The 15,770-nt window shown below is 39.8% G+C and overlaps 1 protein-coding gene across 2 annotated transcripts in view; it reads left to right on the top strand.

The window, feature by feature from the left end:
* The window catches only part of kcnj6 (potassium inwardly rectifying channel subfamily J member 6), a 41,542-nt gene that overhangs the window by 12,394 nt on the left and 13,378 nt on the right, over window positions 1–15,770 (top strand). Inside the window, exon 1 of one of the 2 annotated variants that reach the window (XM_042009032.1) lies at window positions 8,571–8,663. The exons of the other annotated variant lie outside the window; for it this stretch is intronic. The gene's annotated coding sequence lies outside the window, so the exon portion shown is untranslated. Of the gene's footprint in view, window positions 1–8,570; window positions 8,664–15,770 lie in introns of those variants that run through there. 2 annotated transcript variants of the gene reach the window in all.

A 15,770-nucleotide genomic window follows, 5' to 3' on the forward strand; every position in this document is an offset into this window, starting at 1 on the left:
AGTTTTGAATGAGATTGTACTTCCACAAACGAGGATAAGTGGTTCATCCATATTTTATATACAGTTTATAGTGATAACAACAAAAATGGTTGAAAAATGTTAAAACTGAATGTTGAATTGTGAAGAACTGAAGCATTGGAGTATTTACCATGGGCAAAGCATAAAATGCAGAAACAATGGAACATAAGCATCTAAGGATTTTAAAACTCTGTACTCCCCCTTTATCTACCAACATTTAGGAACAGCACTGATCCTTAGCTGTAACAGACTAATGCTCTGTCCCTCTGGGAAATTTTTTTGCTTTACTGAATTTGGAAACCTCAGAGATGAACATGGAATTTTATTCAGATTAGTAAACATGCTCTATTATTATTATTATTAGTAAATAACTTATCCAAGAGTTTTTAATGTGAACCAAAATCTGTACGGATAGCATAGAGCTGTCACAGATGCTTTTAGTTAATAACATGTACCAGTAATTATGGCTGTCTCCTGAAAATATGCGCCGCTGGGACAGGGAGAAATAAGTTGCTGACACATAGACGTATTCCTGTCTGCTTTAAGGGTGTAACGTCAACAATATCAACTCTACCCCCTGGGGCGGCATGGCTCAGTGGGTAGAGTGGTCGTCCTGCAGCCGAAGAGTTGCCTGTTCGATTCCGGCCCGGATAGCTCATGTCGAGGTGTCCCTGAGCAAGACACCGAACCCCCGATTGCTCCTGGTGGGTCGTGGTTGAGCGCCTTGCATGGCAGCTTCCGCCATCAGTGTGTGAATGTGAAGTACATGTAAAGCGCTTTGGATAAAAGCGTAATATATGTACAGACCATTTACTATTTAGTGTCCTCCAAGCTTCACCAAACTTCTCCAATAAAGTACAAACTAATCCCAATAAAACTATCCCATAACGTTATATGTTTTACATTTTTAAATAAAACTATCACTTTATAACATTATACGTTTTTAAAATAAAACTATCACATTATAACGTTATACGTTTTTAAAATAAAACTATCACATTATAACGTTATACGTTTCACATTTTTTAAATAAAACGATAACATACGTTCCTATTTTTCTTTTGGGGTTACAGCTCCACGCTTCCATACATTTGGACTCACAGAGAGTATCTTGTCCTATCCTTTATTAGTCGCTCTGGGTACGGGGGATCCTGGTTATAACGCGCTTCAATGAAACACTGTCCAGACGATAAGGTTTGTTCGGGTTAGCTCCCATTTATTGCACAAAAGATATAGTTACTAGCATTCCGAGATGGCGGTATACGACGGCAGGTGGAAGTGATAAAGATGAGTCTAATGAGCTATGACGACCAACAGGTAAGATGTGTCCAGGCGCTAAGCTGGTTAGCGTTCTCTGACTTCTTAACCTTTCCTTTTCTGCTGACTATCAGCGTGACTTTCAGCGTGGTCTCAGCGTTCTCTGTCAGTGTTCTATCCTCTTAGCGTTCCTTAGCGTAGCGGTAAAAAAACCATACGACCTCCCGTTACCCAAGCACGCCACGCTCTGCCGTCTCCACCCATATATGCCCTTCCCCTCCACCCTGCCACCAATAGCGGAGGGGAATTCAAGTCACCTGTGCCGTTCTCAATATAAACAAATACCACCACCGTGATGAGCCTGGACCAAATAAGGAAAGGAAATAATGGCTCCTACAGAGAGATTTAATATACTAAAACTGCAATTAATAGCATTTAGTCCTGAATATAGAGAGGAGGTCCAAAAAGGTATACTTTAGTTCAAAATCACCAACTGTCCTCTAGGTTTTAGAGGTAGCAATACACCTGGACCCTGTTCCAGAGAGCAGGTTAAGTCAAAACTCTGTGTATATTAACCCTGAGTTGAAGGAAACTGGGGTTTTTTTTTTTTCGTTCTTACCTCGAGTCTGTTACCATGGTAACATGGTAAGTTCACCATAAAGAAACACTGAGTTTCTACCTTTCTCCTCCCATCTGAAGCAGCTGTCAGACATGGGTTGTCCATACCAATGTGATTCTAGAGATTAAAAGCTGAAATAATACACAATGGTTTGCGTAGGAAGAAGTTTTTTCAGAAATGAAATAATTTCCTTATCAAAATCTAATCAAACAGTACTGGTTCTCCTGCTGAACATATCCAACAAAACACGCTGTGAACACGAGATGACGTCACAGCAATATTGATACTTTGCGCTGCAATATATTTTAAAAATGTCTCTTATAAATGGAACCTTTATTTTTAATGCTGGCAACAGAGAACAGTTTAGAAAGATAACGGTATGTCCAGTCATCAGGAAAGTCCTCACACATTCCTGACAAATGTGTGATGGGTAGAGATATTTGGCTCTTTTTGTTAATACAATACAGTAAAAACGGGCATATTTCAGTCATAGTCACGAATGGGGATTAATCATGATTAGGGTTTGTAAGCTGTGATTAATCTGATTAAACAAATTTTCATCATTTGACATCTCTAAAAACATTGTTCCATTCAGTCATAGCGCTCTTCTACCCATCATTCTTGCTTGCACACACACACACAGAAAACATTTGAGGTAGAAACAGATTAGTCCTCTTATTTTCCCTTCTCTTTAAAGAATTAACATTCAAGTTCAAGTTTATTTCTATTGCATGTTTATAACAACCGCAGTCGCACAAAGTGCTGCACAGCACAACAACACCTAAAGACAAGACTGAGCTGAATAATTTCAAATGCTTCTTGTAGCTTTAAAATAGTTTCAGCAGATGTTTCAGCAGATGACTCTAAGCAGTGTTTTTCAACCAGTGTGCACTAGTGTGCCTCGAGATATTGTCAGGTGTGCCGTGGGAAATGATCTAATTTTAATTAATTGGTGTAAAAAAACGTTTTTGAAAGCAATTTAATTACTATCTGTGCCATTGTCGAGTGTCTGCTGGCAGAGCTCTCATTTATTACTCTTTAATAACAGTAGGTGGCAGCAGGTAGCTAATTGACTTGTACTTACAAGAGTTATTCATGGATGCAACAGGTAGCAGTGACAGTGGCATTTTGGCTAGCAAGACTATACGGTGACGGTGATGGAAAAGTTTTTGAAAAGGAAAAATGCGAACTCCAAACTAGACTCTGGACAAAATTCGGATCCAGATGAAGGCCCTAGTATGAGTGGAGGTAAAAAAAAAAAGCAAAGACGGTAAGCTCGAGCAAAGACGATAAGCTCGAGCAAAGTCTCTGGCGGAGGCTGTACAGCAAAAGCTATCTTTCATTTGGATTTACTTTCACCAGGGATGCAGCGACACTGACGCCGTTGTGCTTGGTGTGTGGTGAAAAGCAATCCAACAGTGCTATGGTCCCAAGTAAGCTTAAACGCCATCTCCAAACCAAACACCCTTCACTTCAAGACAAGAATGCAGACTATTTTGTTCGCCTGTGTGAACAAACGGAGAAGCAGGCCACTTTCATGAGAAAAACCCCAAAGGTGAATGAGAGAGTCCTTAAAGCTAGCTACCATGTTGCTGAACTTGTAGCTAAATCAAAAAAATCCCACACTGTGGCAGAAACCTTGATACTTCCTGCCAGCAAAGCCACTGTAAATGAGATGCCCGGACCTGAAGCAGCTAAAGAAATAGCCAAAGTCCCTCTCTCAGATAACACAATTTCCAGACGTATTGATGACATGTCTGCAGACATCGAAAGTGTGGTTTTGGAAAAGATCCGCATCAGTAAGAAATTTGCATTGTAACTTGATGAGTCTACTGATATTAGTGGACATGCTCAACTCTTGGCCAATGTGCGTTTTGTGGATGGAGATGCAATCAGAGAAAACTTCCTATTTTGCAAGACATTGTCAGAAAAAACAACCGGAGAGGAAATTTTCTGGATCACATCAGAATATCTTGAAAAAGGAGGCCTTAGGTGGGAAAACTGCACGGGTGTCTGCACTGATGGAGCTGCAGCCATGGTCGGGCGCACCAAAGGCTTCGTAAGTAGAGTGAAGGAAAAAAATCCAGATGTGATAGTTACACATTGTTTTATACACCGTGAAGCCCTCGTAGCCAAGACTTTACCAGCAGACCTAGTTCCAGTGTTGGATGATGTTGTGCGCATGGTAAACTTTGTAAAGTCACGACCTGTGAAAAGTCGCATATTTGCATCTTTGTGTGATGAAATGGGAGCGGAGCATAAAGCCTTGCTGTTTTATACGGAGGTCCGATGGTTGTCGCGCGGCAAGGTGCTGGCCCGTGTGTATGAGCTGCGGGAGGAACTTAAAGTGTTTCTGACAAATGAGAGGTCTGATTTGGCAAAGCAGCTTGCAAGTGAAGAGTGGTGTGCAAGGCTGGCAGATATTTTTCATCATCTGAATGAACTGAATACACGAATGCAAGGCCGAAATGAAAACCTGCTTACAAGTACAGATAAAATAAATGGATTCCGTTCAAAGCTGCACCTCTGGCTTCAACATATGAAAAGTGGCAACCTTGAAATGTTCCCTCTCAGCAAGACATGGTGAGATGCTAACACTGCTGCATTGTGTGAAATAATAGCTAAACATTTGAAAACTCTTGAGGCAACGATGGACAGTTTATTTGTACAACACATTTCATGTACAGGACAATTCAAAGTGCTTTACATAAAACAAAAGCATTACAGATATTTAGAAATAGTAAAAGGCATCAACACATAATCACAATAAAATAATAAATTACATTAAAATGGTTAAATACAAGATGAGTTAAAAAAGTTAACATGCAGATTTCATGCATAGGCGCATGAGAAAAGAAATGTTTTTAACCTGGATTTAAAAATGTCTACATTTGGGGAAAGTTTAATCTCCACTGGCAGTTTGTTCCACTTGTTTGCAGCATAACAGCTAAATGCTGCTTCTCCATGTTTAGTCTGGACTTGAGGAGAAGATGTCATTTTATTTCTCTTCGGCCTTCGCTAAGTGCCTTGACTGGGTTAGGGATCCAGATAGCTCAGCATCAGTTGTTGGAAAAGACATGACTTTACAGGAGCAGGAGGAACTAACTGAACTGAGACAAAATCGCGGTTTAAAGTTAAGCTTCGCTGATCTACCTTTGGACAGTTTTTGGTTGGCTACTGCCAAGGAGTTCCCCACCCTGGCAAACAAAGCTGTTGTGACATTGCTTCCATTTTCCACAACATATCTGTGTGAGGTGAGCTTTTCAAGCCTGACTGCTATAAAAACTAAAAACAGAGAGAGACTGAGAGCTGTTGAAGAAGAGCTTCGTGTGTGTCTTTCTTTGAGGATTTCATCCCAGCAGGCCCAGGTTTCACACTGAGTGAGTAAAAATATGAAATATTATGAAATACTTTTTTCTTTGTGTTTATTTGATTCCTATTCAAGCCACTTTGATGAGAATGACTGACTTTATATTGTTAATATAGGCTGCAGCGTTTAACTTTTTTTAACATTTGTGGCTGGTGGTGTACCTCGTGATTTTTTCAATGAAAAAAATGTACCTTGGCTCAAAAAAGGTTGAAAAACACTGCTCTAAAGAACAATAGCTAAGAAAACAGGTGTATATTTAATATGGCTGCTTAGAAAGTGTGTGTTTGATCTCCGCCCACTGCACACACTTTGCATACACCCCGATGACCGACCACCACAACACTCAATTCCCTCGCCAACGCTGTCTGTGGGGACACTAAAATTACTTCAGTTATGTTTGCTTCTACTATTCAGTACCTTCACAACATACATCTTCTTAACAGACCTGTTTCATTGTATTTCTATTCATCGATATTTAGCGTGACAAAAAAACAGATGTTGCATGAATGGCAGCTCTGTGCACAAAGCAGATGCAGTGCATTGTTCTTCCTTAGGCTCACGGAAACAGGATGAAACAGAGAAATGTTATCCAACGCCATGGCCTCATCCAGTACATTCCTGCTATATTGTCAGCACTTGGTAGACTGAGCTGTGTGTTGCCATGGAAACCAGTGCTGCTCAAGCTCATAATATTCCCCAGTGAATGTAAGAGCAAGAACAGCTTCAACACAACCATTTGTTCCAGTGGAAGAAACACTGGTGGTTGCTTACAGGCTAGGATGTGCACAGTACAGGAAATGCGCTCTGGTCCCAGGTCAGCACGTCGCACAGCAGGAGGGAGGTGGGACTCTCAATGTGACAGCCACTTAGGATGATTCATTCTACAGTTCTGCTCTTCATTTTTCCCCTATGCAACTTGAACATCAGCCCCACACATACAACAAACATGGACAGAGCGGTGCAGAACAACGCTGTAAATCACCTCCTGACAGCAATATAAGCTCCAGCACTCTGTGTGATGATATGAGTGTTGTCAGGTTTGGAATGTTATGTAAATGTAACGTTAGAAAGGTTAGAAGGTGAGAAGTTTTCAAAGCTTTCAAAACATCTCATAATAATTTCCTATTGAGTATACTACAAAAAGTATTTATTTTTTCTTTGTCAGCCCTATATTTAGCCCTCCATGATTCTAACGGATGGTAAATTTATTGTGTTTTCTAAGACTTAGTAGTTTAATTTTTCTCATTTTTTTATTTTTTATTGCTGGTTATTAAAGTAGTACTACTGAACTTTGGCAGATGTCACAGATTTCTCACTGAGCCCCTAATATGGATAATTGTGCATCCATTTTAGTCCTGTCTCTTCTCTGAGCGCTCTCCAGCAAGTAAAAGTCTGATGTTGACTCTTGTTTTATGTCTTGCTCTGTCACTCTCTCTCTTTCTGTTCCTCTCTTTCTCCGATAATTTCTTTTACAGTTTCTTTGCTGAATCAGCCATGTTGCACATTTAAAATGGCCATTGTATTGATCTCCAGGAGTGTTGCTTTAAAGGTGGGATAAGTTTTGCTATTTTTTTGTGATTCCATCAAAATTCCATAATCACAAAAGCCTGGAATTTTACCGGGAATGTGTGTACTTTTTATATCCACTTTTATTTGCACGAATTGTGTTTTTTAAAATCATGTTTACTGTGATTGTTTAGTTGTGTTAAAATAGTAACAATAACATTATAACATCAAGTATATGGCTTCATGTTGAATCATCTCAATAACTACACAGATACTTTTCCACCAATCAGCTATGATGATCTGTAAACCCTTAACACTCATTAACATTCACTGAGTTAAAATTTGTGATAGTAAACCTTGGCATCTCTACTTGGTTTGGATGTGTAATGCCAAAAGTAAATATTTGTTGTTATTAGTTGTTAAAGTTTTGATAAATTATCATTATAATGTCAACTGTTTGCAATCGGACACTGAAACCAAACTTTTTGCCTCCCAGGGTGAAGATTTATGTGTGGACCAGATAACCAGGGTTTAGTGTAGTGTAGTCATGTGTAGTCATATCTTCATTAAATTTTAAAACATATCTTTATTATGAAATACACTTCTACACATAAATAATAATAAACATAAAAAAACAGTCTGTGATAAAACAGTGAATGTTCGACCTGAAGAAAGTGAGAGTTTTGATATGTTCAGTGTCTCATTTGTCTAGACTGTTTCACCTTTACAGTAAAGAGTAAAAAACTGCTATTAGATTGTGAGAAAAGAATATGCCTGTGGGGAATATTTTCTTGGCCCACTATGGGTCCCTTAGTACCAACGTGTCCTGGTTTAACCAGCACAGCCTACCTGAGTATTGTTGCTGACCATGTCCATCCCTTTATGACCACAGTGGAGCATCTTCTGATGCTACTTCCAGCAGGATAATGCACCATGTCACAAAGCTCAGATCATCTCCACCTGCTTTCTAGAACATGACGATGAGTTCACTGGACTCCAACGGCCTCCACAGCCACCAGATCTCAGTCCAGTAGAGCAGCTTTAGGATGTGGTGGAACGGGAGAGTCTCATCATGGATGCAGCTGACAAACCTGCAGCAGCTGTGTGATGCTGTCATGTCAATACGGAGAAAACCTCTGAGGAAAGTTTCCAACATCTTTTTGAATCTATACCACCAATAATTAAGGCAGTTTTGGAGGTACAAACGGAGTCCAGCCCAGCACTAGCAATATCTCATGCCTTATTTAAACACACAAAAATCTAAAGATTTTAATGTTGCGAACTATTTTAGCATTTTTGATGGTACAACAATAGATTATTGCCCAATGATAAAAGAGCATAGAAAGTGTCATTTCTCATCTAGTTCTCCCTTTTTTTTTATGGTGGCATGCTTGTTGAATCTCCATATTTCCAGGTGAAAAAATGCTTACAAGCTTTTGGTTTGTCTTTTTAAAATCTGGCTGCTACAACAGCTCAGCACAGATAACATACTGCAGTCTACTATATAAAATGTTTTTGAGAGCTACTTGAAAATCTTGCACTAATTTAAAAGAGGAACAGAGAAACAAGCTGAAAAGCTGCAAAAATTGTAGCCCCTGATGTAGTATTGCTTTTAGTGACCTTAAATGAGATCGAAGCTAAAAACATTTCTATTTCCGAGAAGCACTTATTGCCCTGTGTGAAACCTAAAACTACCAGCCATGAAACCAAGTGAATTAAATATAGATACTGACACAGTTTAGGCCAGAGACACAGCTTTGACACTGTTTCTATTTATTTTCAGTGGATCAGCTCGCATTCCTGCTGTACCGAGGAGCATCTGAGCACCCGGGAAGCATTACAACTTTAATACTGCAACAAAGTGTAGTTTACTTTTTGGAAGCGTGGGTAATGGTATGTTTCCCTTGGGTCTAGTGCAAGTTCATTGTTTCATATTAAAACGCCTTTGTGAATGGACTGGACTGGACTTTAAACGTAGGAATGGGAGGTCTTTTGTTCATGATATTATCTGTATGCATGCCTTGTTTTTGTGTAGCTGCCATTCTATCTAAGAGGACATCCATATTAACTTAGTCAACTATTCTTCCAGCACTCCCTCCACCAAATTGTAGCTCTCACAAAACAGCCTCAGCAGTACATGAATTGGAAATTGATGGCTTGGTGTGGCAGTGCATGTAAGCAACCTTCTGTTGACTTCTTAGCCCTTTATGCTTTCACACCTGAGGCTTGTACGATGAGGCTGGATTTTCTCTTATCCAGGTAACTTCAGGGTTAACCCTGGGTTTTCTGTACTACCAAGCTGGTTCACTTCTTACTGAGATCAATCACTATGGTAACTTACACTGAACTACTTGTTTTGGAACAGGTTATGTTCTGGATAAGAGATCCACGAGTATAAAAAGGATCCTCTCCTGACCAATCAGTTCTCTTGTAAAATGTGTGCCCAGTCGACTTTGATGTGCTTAGGAAGTTTCTATGGATAAATGCTGATGAAGAAGTAAAGCCTTGTCACTGGGCACTTTGAAATATGTTTCTTGTTCTTGACTTACTCCCAAGTCTGTTTAGCTCCCATGAATAAATATCATGTGATCTTACAAATTTATGCCTTAACAATTTTCTGCCAGCATTCCTTTCTGGCTGCTGCTGCAGCAACAGTGTTGTTTCTGGCCTGGGTGATTAGTTAAAGTCTTCATATTTCTGAAGAATAATTATTTATAATAATTGTCTGCTCCTCCATGGTGAAGTAGCTGCTCTGCAGGGTTTCTCCATGTTTGTGATGGGTCGGACGCTGCAAACTCCACCCCTATTTATGTGAGTGCGTATTAATGAAGGTGGAAAATCCTGGGTTGAATTATCGAGTTGATAACCGGCTTCGTCATATCAGGATCCTGGATGTCTAAGTCAACCCAGGTAGCAGAAAGATATCCGGGGTATGTTAATCACGCTTCGTCGTACAGGCCTCCGGTCTGTCTCTGGACTGGGACCGGCTTGTATCTGTTACTGAAACCACCTGCTAGTTTGGATAGGTCAATAAAGGAACATCCAGTTATACTGTGACTAAAATAGATGTAATGTGCCATGTTTGTATGAACTGCACTGAATTTGGAAAAGTTGTGTCACTGTGGGGTTGAGAATGTTGTTAAACTCTGGTAAAGAGATGGAGAGGTTCTTCACAGGTTGCTAGTCTTGACCTTGTAGTTTTGGAGCTGTTACCTCTTCTGTTAGTTGCTTTTTATTAGTCACTGTTGTTGTCACCAAGATCATAAGGGCAGTATAGCCAGATTAATGTAATAATTTACGGAGGCAAAAATACACACACACACTGCTCTATCTGCGTTTTCTTAGCCGGAAGAAGGTACTCCAACTTCCTCCTTTATTTATACTGTGCAGAAGATAACATACAACTATGACATAATATGAGAGCACTCATACACAACATATTCCTTAAAGGTCAACACCCCCACTATGGCAAGCCGTTTTAACATTTAATAGTCAGACTGGATATGTGTTGCAGATATGTAAGGGATAATGCGCGACAAGGTGTCCATTATCATAAATTAATGGACGGCGCGGAGGCATGCACCATCTGAAGATTGTGGAGATGGAGGATGGAAGATGGATATTGTGCGGTCCAACCAATCAGCGGGTATCTGTGACGTGTGAAACTTCCGGAAGCTGAAAACGCCTGTTCTGCTTTTACTGTTGGATTTTTAAAACGAACCACGGTAAGTTTATGAAACTCTCACATTACATAGTTGAAAAGTAGCGCTGCATAACGGCATATCTGTTGTTTGTGTTCGATTTCAATAAATCAGCAAAATTACCACATGAACAACACAGTGATCATATTTGATCATACGCCCGAATCAGGTAAAGGACAAAGTGACTATTTTTAGTCATACGCCCTGTTCGTCTAGTAAACTATACTTACCAGATTTTTTATATCAAACAAACATTATAACTTCAGATTATATATCACAGCCTGCCAAATTCTTAAGGGATATTTCACAATGATTTACTTAGAAATACAACCCACTTGCATAAGTTATAAAGCTAGAAACAGTAAATAAGAGGGGTTTTAGTTTTAGTTTAAAGTTTTTTAAAACTTATTATTTTATTTTCAATTTGCTTTATTATTTTTAACATTATTTTATTATGTTTTATTCATGATATCATTTTTATCAGTACTTTTCAAGTATACAGTTTATTATCGTTCATGATTATGGTTATAGTCCATCCATCCATCCATTATCTGCTGCTCATCCGGAGTTGGGTCGCGGGGGCAGCTGCCTAAGCAGGGAAACCCAGACTTCCCTCTCCCCGGCCACATTCACCAGCTCATCCGGAGGGATCCCGAGGCGTTCCCAGGCCAGCCGAGAGATGTAATCCGTCCAGCGTGTCCTGGGTCTTCCCTGGGGCCTCTTTCCGGTGGGACATGCCTGGAACACCTCACCAAGGAGGCGTCCAGGAGGCATCCTGACCAGATGCCCGAGCCACCTCATCTGGCTCCTCTCGATGTGGAGGAGCAGCGGCTCTACTCTGAGTCCCTCCTGGATCACCGAACTTCTCACCCTATCTCTGAGGGAAAGCCCGACCACCCTGCGGAGGAAACTCATTTCGGCCGCTTGTACTCGCGATCTTGTTCTTTCGGTCACTACCCACAGTTCATGACCATAGGTGAGGGTAGGAACGTAGATCGACCGCTAAATTGAGAGCTTTGCCTTTTGGCTCAGTTTCTTCTTCACCACGACAGACCGATGCAGAGCCCGCATCACTGCAGACGCCGCACCGATCCGCCTGTCGATCTCCCGCTCCATCCTTCCCTCACTTGTGAACAAGACCCTGAGATACGTGAACTCCTCCACTTGGGGCAGGACCCTATTGCAGACCCGGAGAGAGCACTCCACCCTTTTCCGGCTGAGGACCATGGTGTCGGACTTGGAGGTGCTGATTCTCATCCCAGCTGCTTCACACTCGGCTGCGAATCGCTCCAGTGAGAGCTGAAGATCACGCCCCGACGAAGCCAACAGAACCACATCATCCGCAAAGGGCAGAGACCCAATCCTGAGGCCACCGAACCGGATCCCCTCAACACCTCGGCTGCGCCTAGAAATTCTGTCCATAAAGGTTATGAACAGAATCAGTGACAAAGGGCAGCTTTGGCGGAGTTGGTTACTATGGTTATAGTAATACAACATATTAAACATTATAATATCAATATTAATATATTTATTTAACATTTCTTTTGCAGATCTCAATTAAATTATTCTATGGAAACATAAAGAAGGTAGCTGCTGTTCCAGCCAATCCGACCATCAGTGACGATGATGAAAAGGAGGAAGATGATTTAGAAATGGATCCTGCCGACATGTGTTTCTATTAACGTTTTGTAATATTTTATATTTTAAGTATTTTCTAGGTATTTAAATTGTTTTATATTATGTACTGGATTGTTATTAAATGTTTCATAATGTTCTATGATGTTTTAAACTAATGTTTATTAAACTTGTTAATGTTTTTTAACATTTTGTTCCAAATACACTTTTTATATTTTTCTTTACCTGAATAGGACAAGTGACTACTTTTGATCACTTCGTTTCTTTTAATTTTCAGCATGAAACGAAAATATTTTTTTAGTTGTAACAACAGATTGTAGGTCTTGTTATATACCAGAATTACACTTTAGGGTTAAAATTTTTAATTTCAGAGTATTTCAATGAGTGCCCTATAAAGGGTTTTAATGGACACCCTCCAGCCAATCAGAATCGAGTATTCACCCAGACCATGGTATAACTTCAAGTAATGTAGTGAGAGAATTTTACATCTTTGCATGGAAATTTCAACACTCAAACAATATAACCTGCAATTGTGCTAAAAACTGCAAACTATGTGCAAATTTGTCAACGAGAGGAACAATGATAGCAGATCCAGAAGTCTTCTTTATCTGCTGCAGGCTGTAGACCTCCATGATGACCCAGAGCTTCAGTGGAGAGTCAGTCAGGTGCTGGGAGTGCAGGACCTGTAGACACACACTGGCAGACAGACAACAACCGTTTACAACCGTGTTCAACTGTTTTATTTAGCTTCATTTATAAGGACGTCTATATTATTACAGTTTCTGGTTTACAGGCTGACATGTTAGCATAAGTAGTTATGTTGTATGAACATGTGGTCGGATTATTAGATCATTTAAAACTTTCTGAGTTATGGAATATAAATATGAAGTTGTTTTATTTGCAACACTGTAATGCAAATGAATCATTTATGCTCAGAGTTTAAATAAGTAAAGAAAATCAGACAAAACAAGTAAAGTAACAATAACTTCACTTAACAGCCAGGCTGGCTTACATTTGCAGTGAGACTGTGTTGTACAGTCCTGTACGGCGCAGGAGATTCCAGAGATTTGTAGTTTCTGAACTGTTCATAGGTGTAAGCACTGATACCATAAACGAGGTAGCTTGTTGTGTCCAGCGATGAGGTTGGAGGTAGTAATGTAGCATCGGCGCTCCATTCCTGTGGGGTCGTAAGGATCTACTGATTGCTGATCAAACCCTTTCCAACCATCGACCACTGTAAACCAGATTCTTCAACCAAGCTACCGCCATTTCTTCTGCCTGTTCTTGTTCATTCGCACTTAACTCTGACACTGTTCAAATGTTTTGTTTAATGAGCCAGTTTCTGATGGAAAGCTTGCCATAGTAATGAGCAACGAATGGGATGCCTTGCACGAGCAACGTCTTGCACAACAATTCTGACTAGACATAATTACATTTGAGATATCCTTAACTTTCATTCCGCCTAGTCAAAACTGGATTACAGATATCTGTAATTGTCATTTAGGATGTGTAACGAGTCGCGTGTCAGTTAAAGTGACGTCATGTCGAATATCTGCAATTCTTTTGTGACTAGGCAAAAATTAATTACAGACATTTCTAATTGTATTTTTGACTAGTCAGAATGAAATTGTAGATATCTTTAATGAAAATTCCTACAAGTTATAATATATTTACGACTAGTAAAAGTGAAATCATTGATATCTATAATGTTAATTCCAGATAGTCAAGTTTAGCTATTAAATGTTGAAACGGCTTGCCATACCCCCACTCTTTCTTGTACTTTAACACATAATAATTCATCTTTATCAATAGAAAGAGCAATCGCTCCTTGATTATCTTCAAATATCGTTACTGGCACAAAATGGCATTCCTTGTCCATTCAGCTTAACCACTTAACGCCACTTATTCAGCCTCACATGTTGTTAAGGCTACCGTTGGCTGTTTCTTAGATCTCCATGGAATAACAGGCCCACTTTTGTTTAGGCTAAAGCAGTAGCTTGTTGTGCTCCGCCCTTTTTTGATCTGCAGCCCACTCACATCAGAATATGCTACAAATTGAAGATTCTCCTCACTTTTCTTGAAGCATAGCTTTCGGCATTTCTTTCACACCATTTAGTGACTCATTATCGCTTGCTCCAATGATGAGGTCATCAACCCAAATAATCAAACGCAAATAATCTAAATAATCATGTTAAAAGTACCTTTCAAATACCTCACACATGTTGAGCAGCTGTCAAATGAGACTCTCTTGGTTCAGACAAATATTGTGATAGCTTACTACAATCCAGCTTGTACATGACATTACATATATCAGCTCATGATATAGTTTAGGATACATTTTCACCATCACATTAAATGTTTGGTTTCTGTTCTGATGGGGTACATCTTGCCTATCAGACATACCAAATCTCTCAAATATCATTGTTATGTACCTCTTTTGGTCCATCTTGACTTCCCATAAAGTCTGTGTAAAATCAACGCCTAACAAAATGCCTAAGTCTCCTCAGGTTCTTCATCTTAAACTTAGCTTTCAGCTTTTTATTCACACCATTTAGTGACTCTATCACTTGCTCCAATGATGAGGTCATCAGCCCAAATAATCAGAACTGTCCTCTCACTTTCAGCATGTCTGGTATACACACAGTGATCTGCTGGGTTCTGGAAAAAAACATTTTCACTGAGATGATTGTGCAACATTTTGTTCCAGTTGTGTCCAGATTGTTTCAAACCAAACAAGGACTTGTTCAGTTTGCAGGCTAGTTTTTTACCTGCGTCTAACTTAAGTTCATACCCTGCAGGTTGCTCAGTATACACCTCACAATCAATAGGAGCATGTAAATAAGCAGTTTTAATATCTATCTGGTATAATTCCAAATCACTGTGATGCCATTTGCATTAGGCTTCACGCAGATGTCATACTTGCAAATTGGTGAAAATATCTCATTATAGTCTGTTGGCTATAGCCATTTACCACCTATCTAGCCTTATATGTCTCAGTCCCATCTCCTTTGTCCTTAACAGCGTAAACCCATTTACACCCCACTGCATTTTTGTCTTCTGGCAGTGTGGTAAGATTAAATATGTTTTCTCTTGTAAGAATTAGATTTTTTCCTTAATAGCATTTGCCAATTTCTCTGATTTAGAGGAAGTCATGGCCTCTTTGAAGGTTTGTGGTGTGTTACATATCAGTCGGTAACAATAGTCAGCATTGGTTGTTACACAGTCATCACTTTCAATTTTACACACCTTTAAATGTGGAGGAGATTCCCTCTCTCTTTTAGATAAGCATACACCCCGACTTTCCTGTTCTCGTGTTCTCTTTGTATTTTCGACACTCACTGTGGGTCCAGTTTGAACCTCTTGTGTCACTTGTGGAGTCTGATCTGCAACTTGGGATTCTGACCTTATGGATGATGATCTTCTATTGACAGATTCATCATCAAAAACCTCTGGCTCTGTCTGGTCTGTCCGAGTTTGCCATTCATCTCTGTTTTTAGTGATGAACTTGACTAAACTGTGTTTCATGACTTACCTTGAATCTGGATAGTAGACTAGGTATGATGGGCTGTTTTTGTGGTAACCAACATAGATCCCTGTATCACTCCTCAGGCCTAACTTTCTCATTCTCTGTCTGTATGCATTACACACAGAACTAAACTCTCTC

Source organism: Melanotaenia boesemani, chromosome 15, assembly GCF_017639745.1.
Source record: "Melanotaenia boesemani isolate fMelBoe1 chromosome 15, fMelBoe1.pri, whole genome shotgun sequence".
Lineage (NCBI taxonomy): Eukaryota > Metazoa > Chordata > Actinopteri > Atheriniformes > Melanotaeniidae > Melanotaenia > Melanotaenia boesemani.